At 47.3% G+C, this 18,911-nt stretch overlaps 9 non-coding genes and 1 pseudogene across 9 annotated transcripts; 1 reads left to right on the top strand and 9 right to left on the bottom strand.

Moving 5' to 3' along the window:
* The window catches only part of LOC120375436, a 648,226-nt pseudogene that overhangs the window by 288,797 nt on the left and 340,518 nt on the right, over positions 1-18,911 (top strand).
* Positions 3,361-3,432, bottom strand: TRNAE-UUC. Its single transcript has one exon. It is a non-coding gene; the product is annotated as a tRNA-Glu (tRNA).
* Positions 4,087-4,159, bottom strand: TRNAK-CUU. The gene has a single exon. It is a non-coding gene; the product is annotated as a tRNA-Lys (tRNA).
* Positions 5,635-5,743, bottom strand: TRNAL-CAA. The gene is made up of 2 exons: positions 5,706-5,743; positions 5,635-5,680 (listed from the first exon to the last, which is right to left on the bottom strand). It is a non-coding gene; the product is annotated as a tRNA-Leu (tRNA).
* Positions 9,666-9,737, bottom strand: TRNAE-UUC. Its single transcript has one exon. It is a non-coding gene; the product is annotated as a tRNA-Glu (tRNA).
* Positions 10,388-10,460, bottom strand: TRNAK-CUU. Its single transcript has one exon. It is a non-coding gene; the product is annotated as a tRNA-Lys (tRNA).
* On the bottom strand, positions 11,928-12,036 carry TRNAL-CAA. Its single transcript has 2 exons — positions 11,999-12,036; positions 11,928-11,973 (listed from the first exon to the last, which is right to left on the bottom strand). It is a non-coding gene; the product is annotated as a tRNA-Leu (tRNA).
* TRNAE-UUC lies at positions 15,955-16,027 on the bottom strand. The gene has a single exon. It is a non-coding gene; the product is annotated as a tRNA-Glu (tRNA).
* TRNAK-CUU lies at positions 16,675-16,747 on the bottom strand. Its single transcript has one exon. It is a non-coding gene; the product is annotated as a tRNA-Lys (tRNA).
* On the bottom strand, positions 18,219-18,327 carry TRNAL-CAA. The gene is made up of 2 exons: positions 18,290-18,327; positions 18,219-18,264 (listed from the first exon to the last, which is right to left on the bottom strand). It is a non-coding gene; the product is annotated as a tRNA-Leu (tRNA).

Genomic DNA, 18,911 nt, shown 5'->3' with positions numbered 1-18,911 from the left:
GAGAGAGTGAAGGAACCCCTGTGCTCAGCATCACAACCTGAGCCCGAGGAAAAGCACTGAAACACGCTCAAATGACGCTTTAGGTTCATCCATCAGAATCACAAGAGCAAGACAAAGACATCTCAAGAGGAAGAGTCCTCGGTTTTCATTTACCCCATCGCAACCCTCTTCACTTCTTCTTCTGCCTACCTAGAGGCTCGTCCAGGAAAATCACTCAACTGATTATAATTTGGGCAGAGAAACCCAGGCAGGGCTTGTGCTCCCCCTCCATGTGAGCGGATAGCACTCTGACTTCGTCAACGGGGTCTCTCAGCTTTGGCTTCCCAGTTTGTCAACTCGGTGCAGGCAGGAAGCAGGCTCTCCTCGGCTTTGGCAAGCCACTTTCTGTCCAAATTGGGAAACCGGTCCAGTCTCCATTCCCTGTGAGAACAAAAGCAGAGAGTTCACCAGCTGAACCCAATCCGAGGCATTGAAAAATGGAATTATGCTTCCTGTTCCTCCGTCAGGATCACCAGGAAACACACCAAAATCCCAAGAGGAACAACTCGTCTCTGTTTTATTTACCCCCAACGCAATCCTCTCCGCTTCTTCTGCCTCCCTCGAGGCTCTTCCAGGGACAAAACTCATTGAGCTGATAGGATTTGGGGGATGGAAACGGAGAGAGGGGGTTTGACACCTCCTGAGAGGATGTGGACGCGATAGAACAGCTCTCTCGGTTTTAGAAGCCTCCTAGCCTGGCTCTTTGTTGTCAATTCTGTGCCATCAGGAAGCAGCGAAAGCAGGGTAGGTAGGGCACCCGGTGACGTTGCACTCCATACGTTTTATGAAAAGATGCTTATAAGTGTGAGTATGATGTAAGTGGAATATGCTTGATGCAAAAGGTCTCTTGTAAGGTATCATAACAAAGGTTCTAACCTACTGAATATATGCCTCCTATTTGTATGCATGTCTCATTCTTGTCTCTGAAGCTGGAAATATGAAGTCTAACTCTGAGGTCCTATTGTAATTGTGCAAAGCGTGGGCCACTAATGGCGGTTTAAAACCTGACGGCTCCCATTGACAATTGGTTGTAAATGGTTTATTGACCTGCAAACCTTCCTGTGTACGTGTGGGCCAACCCAGGAAGAATGGAAACTAGGGGGTCTTACAGAGACCACGATAGTGGAATCCATCTTAAATCTGGTATTTTTCCGTTTAGAAGGAAGGGTGAGGACCCAGAGAGACAAAAGATTCCCGCCTTATGCCAAAGCTATAAAAGGGGGTGAAGCAGGACAAAGGGGCTGCCAGTCATGAGAAAACCCCTGCCAGTCATGAGAAAACCTAAGATGTCTGCTGGAAGTAACAAAGACCGAAGCAGGGGAAAGGATTGGGCCCAGACTAGGCAGGAGTCTAGTCTGTGAAAGAAGCTGATTGGAACACCTCTGAGGGTGAGCTATTCCCTGGAATCAGTTTCTTAATGTATTAGGCTTAGGCTTGCGTGTTTTGTTTTAGTTTGCTTGGTGACTTCCTTTGTTCTGTCTGTTATTACTTGAAATCACTTCACTCCTACTTTTTAACCTTAATAAAAATGACTTTTGTTTATTAATAAACCCAGAGGAAGTGATTAATCCCTGGGGGAGCAAACAGCTGTGCATCTCTCTCTATCAGTGATCTAGAGGGTGAAGAATTTAGGAATTTACCCTGTATAAGCTTTATAGAGAGTACAAGGGATTTATTTGGGGTTTTGGATCCCACTGGGAGCTGGGTGCTGGAGACAGGTGCTGAGCTGTTTTGAGTTAAAGTCTGCAGCTTTGGGGTGTGGCCCAGAGCCTGGGTCTGTGTTGCAGCAGGCTAGGTGTCTGGCTCAACAAGGCAGGGTTCTGGAGTCCCAAGCTGGCAGGGAAAACGGGCTCGAAGTAATTTCAGTCCCAAGGGGATCTCTGTGACCGAACCCATCACAGTGGCGTAGTCGAGCAGGATATGTGCACAGCTGATTGCTTTGAGACACTGGTAGTGATTTTTAAGCGTGTTGCCCGGAGGACAGACAAAGTGCTTATTCGGGAAAGGGAAGATGACAACTTTGGTTGCCAAATTGGCTGGGAAAGCTCTGGATATATTCAGTAAGATGCCTATTGCTGATGCTTCAAACTATGGTCTATTTAAGGAATTGGTTTTGAAACAGTTTCAGATTAGGCCCGAAACCTAGAGGGTTAAATTCACAACTCTTTCAACTCCCAGAGCCCTTCTACAGCACAGATGATTTGTATACACCTTCACCGTGAGCCAAATCGGCAGGTTTCCGGGAGCCCTGTGAGTCCGATGTTGTTTTAGTCTCCCTGCTAATTTATTAGGAGAATAAAGGATGGACACCAGAACTGAGGCAGACTACGGACACCGCATTCTGAGAAAACAATGGTGAACCTCCAACTCCAGCAGTGTGGGCCACATAGACAAGTAACCAGCACCCACAATCTTTACAAGCTTTTTCCAAAATAACTCATCTTTTGGAAAAATAGGTTGAGCCTTTTGACAATCTCGCTAAAGATTTTAGTGCCTAACTGGGAGCCTAGTTCTTCTGCAAATCTGGCCCTAGCGGTGGGTGTGAGACCTTCTGAAAATTCTGGCCAATGTGTCTGGAAGCTCCAAGAAGCATCGCAACTTTGAGCATTTACTAGAACAGGATGAACAAAACCTTCCTTCCTTGACCTACAATCACCTTGATTCCAGGTTGAGGTTTCAAGAGAATTGATTTGATTCTTAGATGCAATGCGAAACAAACACCCTCCTGTAGACATTGGAAGGGGGAGGCTGAAATGGATCTGCCACTAAACCACGTTGCCTTTCATCAGTAGTCACCTGAGCAAGAGGGTAACCACTGGCCTAGAGGTGAAAGGCCCATAGCCCATGCTCAGAAGCCTTCAGCGGCTAGATCTTAGGAATGGAAAAGCTTAATGATCTTTCTCCGGGGTGTTACTTCCAAAGACTTGTATATAGTGCTGGGTGAAAGGTTTTTGGATGAATATTATATTTAGTGAAATATTTTGGTGGACCCAAAATGATTGTTTGGTTTGGTTTGGTTTCACCAAGAAAAGTGAAAAGAAAAGAAAAAGATCTTGGGTCAAAGTGCAATGTTGTTCTAATTTAGGTTAGGCTCGGTAAGAAGGAAAAACTCAATTGTTTGCACAAGTAAGTGTATTTGTGTAAAAGGGTGCAGAGGCTGGGCTTTAAGGGGCAGATAGCCATATTGGAGTAGTTGGAAGCTTTGCTTTCCCCATGGCCTCTAAAGAGTTTCCGAGCATTCTGAAGGAGGCCAGGAAGTTGCATTCTTCTGGTTGAACTCCAAGCGAGGAAGGCAAGGTAGACTTTTGTTGAAGAGGATAACTCCCTGACCGGGAATCGAACCCGGGCCGTGGCGGTGAAAGCGCCAAATCCTAACCACTAGACCACCAGGGAGATGACAGTTGGGGGGGTTGGGCATAACTTTCTAGGCCTACTTTCTGTCCAACTGAGGCCATTCGTTCGTCTTCAAAGGAGGTTAACACAAGCTCTGAGCTCTTCGTTTCCTTACGGTTCCCTTCCTATTTTTAGCACTGATATGAAAAAGAAACAGAAAACATATTAAGACAATTTCCAGTATTGTTATACATTGAGGCCATGTCTTTTTTTAAAAAAAAAAAACAGTTTTGTTGCTATCTTGTTTTACTCTCCATGGGCTTACAGAAATGTATGAGGGATGAATAAGATGTGGTGGAATCGTCAGCCTTAAGCAATCTCCATCCCAATGAAGAGGGCTGGTGGAGGATTTGAGAAAGAAGCAGTTATCTCAACTACTGAGCGCTGGCGAAGATATAGAAATAAGTAGAGAAGCTCTAGATGGCTGCTCAGGGGGAGGGGGGCAATCAGCTTCTGAAAGGTTATTTTTTCCCTCTCTTGCCTGGGCTAGAAGAGACTCAACTCTCTTAGGACCATGGAATTGTCAATGTGTCTTGTCTTCATGATGTACTAAAGGTCCGAGACCGCCTCAGCTGGTTGAGAGGACAAAGAGTGGATTCCGTTATGCTCTGAGACTCTAAGGGAGAGAGTGATGTCGAAGAGTGCAAGATGAAACGCCCAACGTGGGGCTTGAACCCACGACCCTGAGATTAAGAGTCTCATGCTCTACCGACTGAGCTAGTCAGGCTAGGCCTCAAGGGCTAGCAAAGGCACAGACAGTGCAAAAGAAGAGCGAAGGAAGTTTCTTTGCGTGCTGAGATTCGTTTCCTGACATTTGCCTTCTTTCCTGGTTCCTTCGCTCTCCAGCTAGCAAACAGGGCCCGTTCCAAGGGCTAGTTAGATGCTGGTGTCTAGACCAGAGAAGTGGGAAAATCATCTAGCAGCTGCTCAGAGAAACCTGGGTGGGAGGGTGGAATTTAGGATTCTCCCACCAGGAGGAGGTGCTGTTTCTCAGAAAAAGCTTCTCAGCGCCCAAAGAGGGGGCAGAGAAGACAGTTCCCCGCCGGCCGCCAGACACATCTTTTCGCAGGGAATCAGAACCCCCTGGGGTAAAACTCTTCCAAGGATGTGCGGCTCCAGGAATGTCAGAGAAGGGAAGGACTGTTTGCTTTAGGAGGTGGGTGCGGGAACCTGCAGGTCCTTAGGTCCCTCCAGCGTCCGATGAAAGCATTTGGGGGGAAGGGGCCGGGATAGACAAAGACAGGAAAGACGGGCTTGCGGCTCCTGTGCAAACACCATGTTGCCAGCGGTCCAAGAGAAGCGGGTGGGGGTTCGAGCATTTTGGCTGCTTCCTGAGGGCACGGAACTCACAACCTGGCAATGCTCAGAGCCCCGTTCCTCGGGAGTTTTCTTTGTGTTGGTCTTGTGATGCTGAGGGAGGAAGCTGAAGCATCATTTGAGTTTGTTTCAGTGCCTTCGGTTGGGCTAAGGTTGTGACCCTGAGCACAGGGGTTCCAGCTCTTAACCCCTGAGGGGAATGGACAATGGACCAACTTAATCTGTTGGACAGAAAGTAGCCAGAAAAAAATCTAATGATGCTTCCGGTTCCTCCGTCAGGATCACAAGAGAAACACAAAAAATCCCAAGAGGAACAATTCTTCTCTGCTTTTGTTACCTCCATCGCAACCCTCTCCACCTCTTCTTCTGCCTACCTAGCGGCTCTTTGATGGAGAAAGATCCTGGAGCGGATAGAATTTCTGAGATACAAACTGAGAGAGAGGCTTTGAGACCTCCTGATAGGATGTTGACACAATCTAACAGGGCTCTTGGTTGTAGCTGCCTCCTGTCTCTGCTCCCTATGTTGTCAATTCTGTGCCCTCATGAAGCAGCCAAACCAGAGTACGTAGAGCACCCAGTTTAGGGCTCAAGCCCAAACCCTGAGACTAAGAGTCTTACCTTCCCTTTATCAGTGTCTACTGTACTGCTCCCTTCTTCCTCCACCTGTATATGTTTGACATCCATACCTGCCCAAGATCAAGCAATGCCAACTTTCTGGTGGGGAATAAACTGGAATTTACCCAACTAGGTGCTTTGAGCGCATGGATTCCGAAGGTCTAACTTCTCTTGCCGCTACTCTAAGAAAGCTCCTAAACAAGGGCTCTTCCAATATGTTACAAGGGCAATTGAAACCAGGCCACCTCTTGAGGTGGAATCAAGAGGTTGTGTCAGGAGTGGGATTTGAACCCACGCCTCCTGCAGGAGACCAGAAGCCCCAGTTGTGGGAAAGACAGAGCCTTGAGTCTGGCGCCTTAGACCACTCGGCCATCCTGACGCTGGGACAAAAGCAGCTCTCTCAACCCTCCTTTTCTTCAATATTGTATGAGCCGCTCAAGGAGGCCAAGACAGCATCTCTCGTTCAACACCTACATCACATCTGGTTTTTAGACACCATCACCCTCATCTAAAGTTTCAGGTTTCCTACAACCCTGTGCCTTCTGAGGTGTTCTAATCTCCCCCCTCACTTATTAGATGGACACTAGGACAGAGGCAGAATAGAGACACTTAGCTTAATGAGAACCTCAAACTCCCGCACGGTGGGCCACAGAGTCAAGCAGCCAGCCCTCACAACCGGTACCGGCCTTGTTTGGGTTTTTTTCCCAAACTAGCTCAGCACTCAGGGTGTTGAGCCCTTGTGGAAATCTTGCAAAAGAGTTTGGAGCCTGAATGGGTGTTGAGTTCTTAAGAAAACCTTGTTTTTGTTTTGTTTCCCCAAGAAAATTGGGGACAAAAGATTAATCTAGGGTGAACCTGGATGTTTACTGCTGTTTTCGTTCAGCTCCACTAGGCTCTTTCGAAAGCTGGTCCGTTCCCCATTACAGAGGGTCCAAGCAGAGAGAGTGAAGGAACCCTGTGCTCAGCATCACAACCTGAGCCTGAGGAAAAGCACTGAAACACGCTCAAATGACGCTTTAGGTTCATCCATCAGAATCACAAGAGCAAGACAAAGACATCTCAAGAGGAAGAGTCCTCGGTTTTCATTTACCCCATCGCAACCCTCTTCACTTCTTCTTCTGCCTACCTAGAGGCTCGTCCAGGAAAATCACTCAACTGATTATAATTTGGGCAGAGAAACCCAGGCAGGGCTTGTGCTCCCCCTCCATGTGAGCGGATAGCACTCTGACTTCGTCTCACGGGTCTCTCAGCTTTGGCTTCCCAGTTTGTCAACTCGGTGCAGGCAGGAAGCAGGCTCTCCTCGGCTTTGGCAAGCCACTTTCTGTCCAAATTGGGAAACCGGTCCAGTCTCCATTCCCCTGTGAGAACAAAAGCAGAGAGTTCACCAGCTGAACCCAATCCGAGGCATTGAAAAAAATGGAATTATGCTTCCCGTTCCTCCGTCAGGATCACCAGGGAAACACACCAAAATCCCAAGAGGAACAACTCGTCTCTGTTTTATTTACCCCCAACGCAATCCTCTCCGCTTCTTCTGCCTCCTCGAGGCTCTTCCAGGACAAAACTCATTGAGCTGATAGGATTTGGGGATGGAAACGGAGAGAGGGGTTTGACACCTCCTGAGAGGATGTGGACGCGATAGAACAGCTCTCTCGGTTTTAGAAGCCTCCTAGCCTGGCTCTTTTGTTGTCAATTCTGTGCCATCAGGAAGCAGCGAAAGCAGGGTAGGTAGGGCACCCGGTGACGTTGCACTCCATACGTTTTATGAAAAGATGCTTATAAGTGTGAGTATGATGTAAGTGGAATATGCTTGATGCAAAAGGTCTCTTGTAAGGTATCATAACAAAGGTTCTAACCTACTGAATATATGCCTCCTATTTGTATGCATGTCTCATTCTTGTCTCTGAAGCTGGAAATATGAAGTCTAACTCTGAGGTCCTATTGTAATTGTGCAAAGCGTGGGCCACTAATGGCGGTTTAAAACCTTGACGGCTCCCATTGACAATTGGTTGTAAATGGTTTATTGACCTGCAAACCTTCCTGTGTACGTGTGGGCCAACCCAGGAAGAATGGAAACTAGGGGGTCTTACAGAGACCACGATAGTGGAATCCATCTTAAATCTGGTATTTTTCCGTTTAGAAGGAAGGGTGAGGACCCAGAGAGACAAAAGATTCCCGCCTTATGCCAAAGCTATAAAGGGGTGAAGCAGGACAAAGGGGCTGCCAGTCATGAGAAAACCCCTGCCAGTCATGAGAAAACCTAAGATGTCTGCTGGAAGTAACAAAGACCGAAGCAGGGGAAAGGATTGGGCCCAGACTAGGCAGGAGTCTAGTCTGTGAAAGAAGCTGATTGGAACACCTCTGAGGGTGAGCTATTCCCTGGAATCAGTTTCTTAATGTATTAGGCTTAGGCTTGCGTGTTTTGTTTTAGTTTGCTTGGTGACTTCCTTTGTTCTGTCTGTTATTACTTGAAATCACTTCACTCCTACTTTTTAACCTTAATAAAAATGACTTTTGTTTATTAATAAACCCAGAGGAAGTGATTAATCCCTGAGGGAGCAAACAGCTGTGCATCTCTCTCTATCAGTGATCTAGAGGGTGAAGAATTTAGGAATTTACCCTGTATAAGCTTTATAGAGAGTACAAGGGATTTATTTGGGGTTTTGGATCCCACTGGGAGCTGGGTGCTGGAGACAGGTGCTGAGCTGTTTTGAGTTAAAGTCTGCAGCTTTGGGGTGTGGCCCAGAGCCTGGGTCTGTGTTGCAGCAGGCTAGGGTGTCTGGCTCAACAAGGCAGGGTTCTGGAGTCCCAAGCTGGCAGGGAAAACGGGCTCGGAAGTAATTTCAGTCCCAAGGGGATCTCTGTGACCGAACCCATCACAGTGGCGTAGTCGAGCAGGATATGTGCACAGCTGATTGCTTTGAGACACTGGTAGTGATTTTTAAGCGTGTTGCCCGGAGGACAGACAAAGTGCTTATTCGGGAAAGGGAAGATGACAACTTTGGTTGCCAAATTGGCTGGGAAAGCTCTGGATATATTCAGTAAGATGCCTATTGCTGATGCTTCAAACTATGGTCTATTTAAGGAATTGGTTTTGAAACAGTTTCAGATTAGGCCCGAAACCTAGAGGGTTAAATTCACAACTCTTTCAACTCCCAGAGCCCTTCTACAGCACAGATGATTTGTATACACCTTCACCGTGAGCCAAATCGGCAGGTTTCCGGGAGCCCTGTGAGTCCGATGTTGTTTTAGTCTCCCTGCTAATTTATTAGGAGAATAAAGGATGGACACCAGAACTGAGGCAGACTACGGACACCGCATTCTGAGAAAACAATGGTGAACCTCCAACTCCAGCAGTGTGGGCCACATAGACAAGTAACCAGCACCCACAATCTTTACAAGCTTTTTTCCAAAATAACTCATCTTTTGGAAAAATAGGTTGAGCCTTTTTGACAATCTGGCTAAAGATTTTAGTGCCTAACTGGGAGCCTAGTTCTTCTGCAAATCTGGCCCTAGCGGTGGGTGTGAGACCTTCTGAAAATTCTGGCCAATGTGTCTGGAAGCTCCAAGAAGCATCGCAACTTTGAGCATTTACTAGAACAGGATGAACAAAACCTTCCTTCCTTGACCTACAATCACCTTGATTCCAGGTTGAGGTTTCAAGAGAATTGATTTGATTCTTAGATGCAATGCGAAACAAACACCCTCCTGTAGACATTGGAAGGGGGAGGCTGAAATGGATCTGCCACTAAACCACGTTGCCTTTCATCAGTAGTCACCTGAGCAAGAGGGTAACCACTGGCCTAGAGGTGAAAGGCCCATAGCCCATGCTCAGAAGCCTTCAGCGGCTAGATCTTAGGAATGGAAAAGCTTAATGATCTTTCTCCGGGGTGTTACTTCCAAAGACTTGTATATAGCGCTGGGTGAAAGGTTTTTGGATGAATATTATATTTAGTGAAATATTTTGGTGGACCCAAAATGATTGTTTGGTTTGGTTTGGTTTCACCAAGAAAAGTGAAAAGAAAAGAAAAAGATCTTGGGTCAAAGTGCAATGTTGTTCTAATTTAGGTTAGGCTCGGTAAGAAGGAAAAACTAAATTGTTTGCACAAGTAAGTGTATTTGTGTAAAAGGGTGCAGAGGCTGGGCTTTAAGGGGCAGATAGCCATATTGGAGTAGTTGGAAGCTTTGCTTTCCCCATGGCCTCTAAAGAGTTTCCGAGCATTCTGAAGGAGGCCAGGAAGTTGCATTCTTCTGGTTGAACTCCAAGCGAGGAAGGCAAGGTAGACTTTTGTTGAAGAGGATAACTCCCTGACCGGGAATCGAACCCGGGCCGTGGCGGTGAAAGCGCCAAATCCTAACCACTAGACCACCAGGGAGATGACAGTTGGGGGGGTTGGGCATAACTTTCTAGGCCTACTTTCTGTCCAACTGAGGCCATTCGTTCGTCTTCAAAGGAGGTTAACACAAGCTCTGAGCTCTTCGTTTCCTTACGGTTCCCTTCCTATTTTTAGCACTGATATGAAAAAGAAACAGAAAACATATTAAGACAATTTCCAGTATTGTTATACATTGAGGCCATGTCTTTTTTTAAAAAAAAAACAGTTTTGTTGCTATCTTGTTTTACTCTCCATGGGCTTACAGAAATGTATGAGGGATGAATAAGATGTGGTGGAATCGTCAGCCTTAAGCAATCTCCATCCCAATGAAGAGGGCTGGTGGAGGATTTGAGAAAGAAGCAGTTATCTCAACTACTGAGCGCTGGCGAAGATATAGAAATAAGTAGAGAAGCTCTAGATGGCTGCTCAGGGGGAGGGGGGCAATCAGCTTCTGAAAGGTTATTTTTTCCCTCTCTTGCCTGGGCTAGAAGAGACTCAACTCTCTTAGGACCATGGAATTGTCAATGTGTCTTGTCTTCATGATGTACTAAAGGTCCGAGACCGCCTCAGCTGGTTGAGAGGACAAAGAGTGGATTCCGTTATGCTCTGAGACTCTAAGGGAGAGTGATGTCGAAGAGTGCAAGATGAAACGCCCAACGTGGGGCTTGAACCCACGACCCTGAGATTAAGAGTCTCATGCTCTACCGACTGAGCTAGTCAGGCTAGGCCTCAAGGGCTAGCAAAGGCACAGACAGTGCAAAAGAAGAGCGAAGGAAGTTTCTTTGCGTGCTGAGATTCGTTTCCTGACATTTGCCTTCTTTCCTGGTTCCTTCGCTCTCCAGCTAGCAAACAGGGCCCGTTCCAAGGGCTAGTTAGATGCTGGTGTCTAGACCAGAGAAGTGGGAAAATCATCTAGCAGCTGCTCAGAGAAACCTGGGTGGGAGGGTGGAATTTAGGATTCTCCCACCAGGAGGAGGTGCTGTTTCTCAGAAAAAGCTTCTCAGCGCCCAAAGAGGGGGCAGAGAAGACAGTTCCCCGCCGCCAGACACATCTTTTCGCAGGGAATCAGAACCCCCTGGGGTAAAACTCTTCCAAGGATGTGCGGCTCCAGGAATGTCAGAGAAGGGAAGGACTGTTTGCTTTAGGAGGTGGGTGCGGGAACCTGCAGGTCCTTAGGTCCCTCCAGCGTCCGATGAAAGCATTTGGGGGGAAGGGGCCGGGATAGACAAAGACAGGAAAGACGGGCTTGCGGCTCCTGTGCAAACACCATGTTGCCAGCGGTCCAAGAGAAGCGGGTGGGGGTTCGAGCATTTTGGCTGCTTCCTGAGGGCACGGAACTCACAACCTGGCAATGCTCAGAGCCCGTTCCTCGGGAGTTTTCTTTGTGTTGGTCTTGTGATGCTGAGGAGGAAGCTGAAGCATCATTTGAGTTTGTTTCAGTGCCTTCGGTTGGGCTAAGGTTGTGACCCTGAGCACAGGGTTCCAGCTCTTAACCCTGAGGGGAATGGACAATGGACCAACTTAATCTGTTGGACAGAAAGTAGCCAGAAAAAAATCTAATGATGCTTCCGGTTCCTCCGTCAGGATCACAAGAGAAACACAAAAAATCCCAAGAGGAACAATTCTTCTCTGCTTTTGTTACCTCCATCGCAACCCTCTCCACCTCTTCTTCTGCCTACCTAGCGGCTCTTTGATGGAGAAAGATCCTGGAGCGGATAGAATTTCTGAGATACAAACTGAGAGAGAGGCTTTGAGACCTCCTGATAGGATGTTGACACAATCTAACAGGGCTCTTGGTTGTAGCTGCCTCCTGTCTCTGCTCCCTATGTTGTCAATTCTGTGCCCTCATGAAGCAGCCAAACCAGAGTACGTAGAGCACCCAGTTTAGGGCTCAAGCCCAAACCCTGAGACTAAGAGTCTTACCTTCCCTTTATCAGTGTCTACTGTACTGCTCCCTTCTTCCTCCACCTGTATATGTTTGACATCCATACCTGCCCAAGATCAAGCAATGCCAACTTTCTGGTGGGGAATAAACTGGAATTTACCCAACTAGGTGCTTTGAGCGCATGGATTCCGAAGGTCTAACTTCTCTTGCCGCTACTCTAAGAAAGCTCCTAAACAAGGGCTCTTCCAATATGTTACAAGGGCAATTGAAACCAGGCCACCTCTTGAGGTGGAATCAAGAGGTTGTGTCAGGAGTGGGATTTGAACCCACGCCTCCTGCAGGAGACCAGAAGCCCCAGTTGTGGGAAAGACAGAGCCTTGAGTCTGGCGCCTTAGACCACTCGGCCATCCTGACGCTGGGACAAAAGCAGCTCTCTCAACCCTCCTTTTCTTCAATATTGTATGAGCCGCTCAAGGAGGCCAAGACAGCATCTCTCGTTCAACACCTACATCACATCTGGTTTTTAGACACCATCACCCTCATCTAAAGTTTCAGGTTTCCTACAACCCTGTGCCTTCTGAGGTGTTCTAATCTCCCCCCTCACTTATTAGATGGACACTAGGACAGAGGCAGAATAGAGACACTTAGCTTAATGAGAACCTCAAACTCCCGCACGGTGGGCCACAGAGTCAAGCAGCCAGCACTCACAATCGGTACCGGCCTTGTTTGGGTTTTTTTCCCAAACTAGCTCAGCACTCAGGGTGTTGAGCCCTTGTGGAAATCTTGCAAAAGAGTTTGGAGCCTGAATGGGTGTTGAGTTCTTAAGAAAACCTTGTTTTTGTTTTGTTTCCCCAAGAAAATTGGGGACAAAAGATTAATCTAGGGTGAACCTGGATGTTTACTGCTGTTTTCGTTCAGCTCCACTAGGCTCTTTCGAAAGCTGGTCCGTTCCCCATTACAGAGGGTCCAAGCAGAGAGAGTGAAGGAACCCCTGTGCTCAGCATCACAACCTGAGCCCGAGGAAAAGCACTGAAACACGCTCAAATGACGCTTTAGGTTCATCCATCAGAATCACAAGAGCAAGACAAAGACATCTCAAGAGGAAGAGTCCTCGGTTTTCATTTACCCCATCGCAACCCTCTTCACTTCTTCTTCTGCCTACCTAGAGGCTCGTCCAGGAAAATCACTCAACTGATTATAATTTGGGCAGAGAAACCCAGGCAGGGCTTGTGCTCCCCCTCCATGTGAGCGGATAGCACTCTGACTTCGTCTACGGGGTCTCTCAGCTTTGGCTTCCCCAGTTTGTCAACTCGGTGCAGGCAGGAAGCAGGCTCTCCTCGGCTTTGGCAAGCCACTTTCTGTCCAAATTGGGAAACCGGTCCAGTCTCCATTCCCCTGTGAGAACAAAAGCAGAGAGTTCACCAGCTGAACCCAATCCGAGGCATTGAAAAAAATGGAATTATGCTTCCCGTTCCTCCGTCAGGATCACCAGGGAAACACACCAAAATCCCAAGAGGAACAACTCGTCTCTGTTTTATTTACCCCAACGCAATCCTCTCCGCTTCTTCTGCCTCCTCGAGGCTCTTCCAGGACAAAACTCATTGAGCTGATAGGATTTGGGGATGGAAACGGAGAGAGGGGGTTTGACACCTCCTGAGAGGATGTGGACGCGATAGAACAGCTCTCTCGGTTTTAGAAGCCTCCTAGCCTGGCTCTTTTGTTGTCAATTCTGTGCCATCAGGAAGCAGCGAAAGCAGGGTAGGTAGGGCACCCGGTGACGTTGCACTCCATACGTTTTATGAAAAGATGCTTATAAGTGTGAGTATGATGTAAGTGGAATATGCTTGATGCAAAAGGTCTCTTGTAAGGTATCATAACAAAGGTTCTAACCTACTGAATATATGCCTCCTATTTGTATGCATGTCTCATTCTTGTCTCTGAAGCTGGAAATATGAAGTCTAACTCTGAGGTCCTATTGTAATTGTGCAAAGCGTGGGCCACTAATGGCGGTTTAAAACCTTGACGGCTCCCATTGACAATTGGTTGTAAATGGTTTATTGACCTGCAAACCTTCCTGTGTACGTGTGGGCCAACCCAGGAAGAATGGAAACTAGGGGGTCTTACAGAGACCACGATAGTGGAATCCATCTTAAATCTGGTATTTTTCCGTTTAGAAGGAAGGGTGAGGACCCAGAGAGACAAAAGATTCCGCCTTATGCCAAAGCTATAAAGGGGTGAAGCAGGACAAAGGGGCTGCCAGTCATGAGAAACCCCTGCCAGTCATGAGAAAACCTAAGATGTCTGCTGGAAGTAACAAAGACCGAAGCAGGGGAAAGGATTGGGCCCAGACTAGGCAGGAGTCTAGTCTGTGAAAGAAGCTGATTGGAACACCTCTGAGGGTGAGCTATTCCCTGGAATCAGTTTCTTAATGTATTAGGCTTAGGCTTGCGTGTTTTGTTTTAGTTTGCTTGGTGACTTCCTTTGTTCTGTCTGTTATTACTTGAAATCACTTCACTCCTACTTTTTAACCTTAATAAAAATGACTTTTGTTTATTAATAAACCCAGAGGAAGTGATTAATCCCTGAGGGAGCAAACAGCTGTGCATCTCTCTCTATCAGTGATCTAGAGGGTGAAGAATTTAGGAATTTACCCTGTATAAGGTTTATAGAGTACAAGGGATTTATTTGGGGTTTTGGATCCCACTGGGAGCTGGGTGCTGGAGACAGGTGCTGAGCTGTTTTGAGTTAAAGTCTGCAGCTTTGGGGGTGTGGCCCAGAGCCTGGGTCTGTGTTGCAGCAGGCTAGGGTGTCTGGCTCAACAAGGCAGGGTTCTGGAGTCCCAAGCTGGCAGGGAAAACGGGCTCGGAAGTAATTTCAGTCCCAAGGGGATCTCTGTGACCGAACCCATCACAGTGGCGTAGTCGAGCAGGATATGTGCACAGCTGATTGCTTTGAGACACTGGTAGTGATTTTTAAGCGTGTTGCCCGGAGGACAGACAAAGTGCTTATTCGGGAAAGGAAGATGACAACTTTGGTTGCCAAATTGGCTGGGAAAGCTCTGGATATATTCAGTAAGATGCCTATTGCTGATGCTTCAAACTATGGTCTATTTAAGGAATTGGTTTTGAAACAGTTTCAGATTAGGCCCGAAACCTAGAGGGTTAAATTCACAACTCTTTCAACTCCCAGAGCCCTTCTACAGCACAGATGATTTGTATACACCTTCACCGTGAGCCAAATCGGCAGGTTTCCGGGAGCCCTGTGAGTCCGATGTTGTTTTAGTCTCCCTGCTAATTTATTAGGAGAATAAAGGATGGACACCAGAACTGAGGCAGACTACGGACACCGCATTCTGAGAAAACAATGGTGAACCTCCAACTCCAGCAGTGTGGGCCACATAGACAAGTAACCAGCACCCACAATCTTTACAAGCTTTTTTCCAAAATAACTCATCTTTTGGAAAAATAGGTTGAGCCTTTTTGACAATCTGGCTAAAGATTTTAGTGCCTAACTGGGAGCCTAGTTCTTCTGCAAATCTGGCCCTAGCGGTGGGTGTGAGACCTTCTGAAAATTCTGGCCAATGTGTCTGGAAGCTCCAAGAAGCATCGCAACTTTGAGCATTTACTAGAACAGGATGAACAAAACCTTCCTTCCTTGACCTACAATCACCTTGATTCCAGGTTGAGGTTTCAAGAGAATTGATTTGATTCTTAGATGCAATGCGAAACCAACACCCTCCTGTAGACATTGGTAGGGGGTTGCTGTAATTGTTCTGCCAATAAACCCCGGTGCCTTTCATCAGTAGTCACCTGAGCAAGAGGGTAACCACTGGCCTAGAGGTGAAAGGCCCATAGCCCATGCTCAGAAGCCTTCAGCGGCTAGATCTTAGGAATGGAAAAGCTTAATGATCTTTCTCCGGGTGTTACTTCCAAAGACTTGTATATAGCGCTGGGTGAAAGGTTTTGGATGAATATTATATTTAGTGAAATATTTTGGTGGACCCAAAATGATTGTTTAGTTTGGTTTGGTTTCACCAAGAAAAGTGAAAAGAAAAGAAAAAGATCTTGGGTCAAAGTGCAATGTTGTTCTAATTTAGGTTAGGCTCGGTAAGAAGGAAAAACTAAATTGTTTGCACAAGTAAGTGTATTTGTGTAAAAGGGTGCAGAGGCTGGGCTTTAAGGGGCAGATAGCCATATTGGAGTAGTTGGAAGCTTTGCTTTCCCCATGGCCTCTAAAGAGTTTCCGAGCATTCTGAAGGAGGCCAGGAAGTTGCATTCTTCTGGTTGAACTCCAAGCGAGGAAGGCAAGGTAGACTTTTGTTGAAGAGGATAACTCCCTGACCGGGAATCGAACCCGGGCCGTGGCGGTGAAAGCGCCAAATCCTAACCACTAGACCACCAGGAGATGACAGTTGGGGGGGTTGGGCATAACTTTCTAGGCCTACTTTCTGTCCAACTGAGGCCATTCGTTCGTCTTCAAAGGAGGTTAACACAAGCTCTGAGCTCTTCGTTTCCTTACGGTTCCCTTCCTATTTTTAGCACTGATATGAAAAAGAAACAGAAAACATATTAAGACAATTTCCAGTATTGTTTTACATTGTGGCCATGTCTTTTAAAAAAAAAAACAGTTTTGTTGCTATCTTGTTTTACTCTCCATGGGCTTACAGAAATGTATGAGGATGAATAAGATGTGGTGGAATCGTCAGCCTTAAGCAATCTCCATCCCAATGAAGAGGGCTGGTGGAGGATTTGAGAAAGAAGCAGTTATCTCAACTACTGAGCGCTGGCGAAGATATAGAAATAAGTAGAGAAGCTCTAGATGGCTGCTCAGGGGGAGGGGGGCAATCAGCTTCTGAAAGGTTATTTTTTCCCTCTCTTGCCTGGGCTAGAAGAGACTCAACTCTCTTAGGACCATGGAATTGTCAATGTGTCTTGTCTTCATGATGTACTAAAGGTCCGAGACCGCCTCAGCTGGTTGAGAGGACAAAGAGTGGATTCCGTTATGCTCTGAGACTCTAAGGGAGAGAGTGATGTCGAAGAGTGCAAGATGAAACGCCCAACGTGGGGCTTGAACCCACGACCCTGAGATTAAGAGTCTCATGCTCTACCGACTGAGCTAGTCAGGCTAGGCCTCAAGGGCTAGCAAAGGCACAGACAGTGCAAAAGAAGAGCGAAGGAAGTTTCTTTGCGTGCTGAGATTCGTTTCCTGACATTTGCCTTCTTTCCTGGTTCCTTCGCTCTCCAGCTAGCAAACAGGGCCCGTTCCAAGGCTAGTTAGATGCTGGTGTCTAGACCAGAGAAGTGGGAAAATCATCTAGCAGCTGCTCAGAGAAACCTGGGTGGGAGGGTGGAATTTAGGATTCTCCCACCAGGAGGAGGTGCTGTTTCTCAGAAAAAGCTTCTCAGCGCCCAAAGAGGGGGCAGAGAAGACAGTTCCCGCCGGCCGCCAGACACATCTTTCGCAGGGAATCAGAACCCCCTGGGGTAAAACTCTTCCAAGGATGTGCGGCTCCAGGAATGTCAGAGAAGGGAAGGACTGTTTGCTTTAGGAGGTGGGTGCGGGAACCTGCAGGTCCTTAGGTCCCTCCAGCGTCCGATGAAAGCATTTGGGGGGAAGGGGCCGGGATAGACAAAGACAGGAAAGACGGGCTTGCGGCTCCTGTGCAAACACCATGTTGCCAGCGGTCCAAGAGAAGCGGGTGGGGGTTCGAGCATTTTGGCTGCTTCCTGAGGGCACGGAACTCACAACCTGGCAATGCTCAGAGCCCCGTTCCTCGGGAGTTTTCTTTGTGTTGGTCTTGTGATGCTGAGGGAGGAAGCTGAAGCATCATTTGAGTTTGTTTCAGTGCCTTCGGTTGGGCTAAGGTTGTGACCCTGAGCACAGGGGTTCCAGCTCTTAACCCCTGAGGGGAATGGACAATGGACCAACTTAATCTGTTGGACAGAAAGTAGCCAGAAAAAAATCTAATGATGCTTCCGGTTCCTCCGTCAGGATCACAAGAGAAACACAAAAAATCCCAAGAGGAACAATTCTTCTCTGCTTTTGTTACCTCCATCGCAACCCTCTCCACCTCTTCTTCTGCCTACCTAGCGGCTCTTTGATGGAGAAAGATCCTGGAGCGGATAGAATTTCTGAGATACAAACTGAGAGAGAGGCTTTGAGACCTCCTGATAGGATGTTGACACAATCTAACAGGGCTCTTGGTTGTAGCTGCCTCCTGTCTCTGCTCCCTATGTTGTCAATTCTGTGCCCTCATGAAGCAGCCAAACCAGAGTACGTAGAGCACCCAGTTTAGGGCTCAAGCCCAAACCCTGAGACTAAGAGTCTTACCTTCCCTTTATCAGTGTCTACTGTACTGCTCCCTTCTTCCTCCACCTGTATATGTTTGACATCCATACCTGCCCAAGATCAAGCAATGCCAACTTTCTGGTGGGAATAAACTGGAATTTACCCAACTAGGTGCTTTGAGCGCATGGATTCCGAAGGTCTAACTTCTCTTGCCGCTACTCTAAGAAAGCTCCTAAACAAGGGCTCTTCCAATATGTTACAAGGGCAATTGAAACCAGGCCACCTCTTGAGGTGGAATCAAGAGGTTGTGTCAGGAGTGGGATTTGAACCCACGCCTCCTGCAGGAGACCAGAAGCCCCAGTTGTGGGAAAGACAGAGCCTTGAGTCTGGCGCCTTAGACCACTCGGCCATCCTGACGCTGGGACAAAAGCAGCTCTCTCAACCCTCCTTTTCTTCAATATTGTATGAGCCGCTCAAGGAGGCCAAGACAGCATCTCTCGTTCAACACCTACATCACATCTGGTTTTTAGACACCATCACCCTCATCTAAAGTTTCAGGTTTCCTACAACCCTGTGCCTTCTGAGGTGTTCTAATCTCCCCCCTCACTTAGTAGATGGACACTAGGACAGAGGCAGAATAGAGACACTTAGCTTAATGAGAACCTCAAACTCCCGCACGGTGGGCCACAGGGTCAAGCAGCCAGCACTCACAATCGGTACCGGCCTTGTTTGGGTTTTTTTCCCAAACTAGCTCAGCACTCAGGGTGTTGAGCCCTTGTGGAAATCTTGCAAAAGAGTTTGGAGCCTGAATGGGTGTTGAGTTCTTAAGAAAACCTTGTTTTTGTTTTGTTTCCCCAAGAAAATTGGGGACAAAAGATTAATCTAGGGTGAACCTGGATGTTTACTGCTGTTTTCGTTCAGCTCCACTAAGCTCTTTCGAAAGCTGGTCCGTTCCCCATTACAGAGGGTCCAAGCAGAGAGAGTGAAGGAACCCCTGTGCT

The sequence above is a fragment of the Mauremys reevesii genome, linkage group 12 (assembly GCF_016161935.1).
Source record: "Mauremys reevesii isolate NIE-2019 linkage group 12, ASM1616193v1, whole genome shotgun sequence".
Classification (NCBI taxonomy): domain Eukaryota; kingdom Metazoa; phylum Chordata; order Testudines; family Geoemydidae; genus Mauremys; species Mauremys reevesii.
This window is presented reverse-complemented; position numbering and strand designations above follow the sequence as displayed.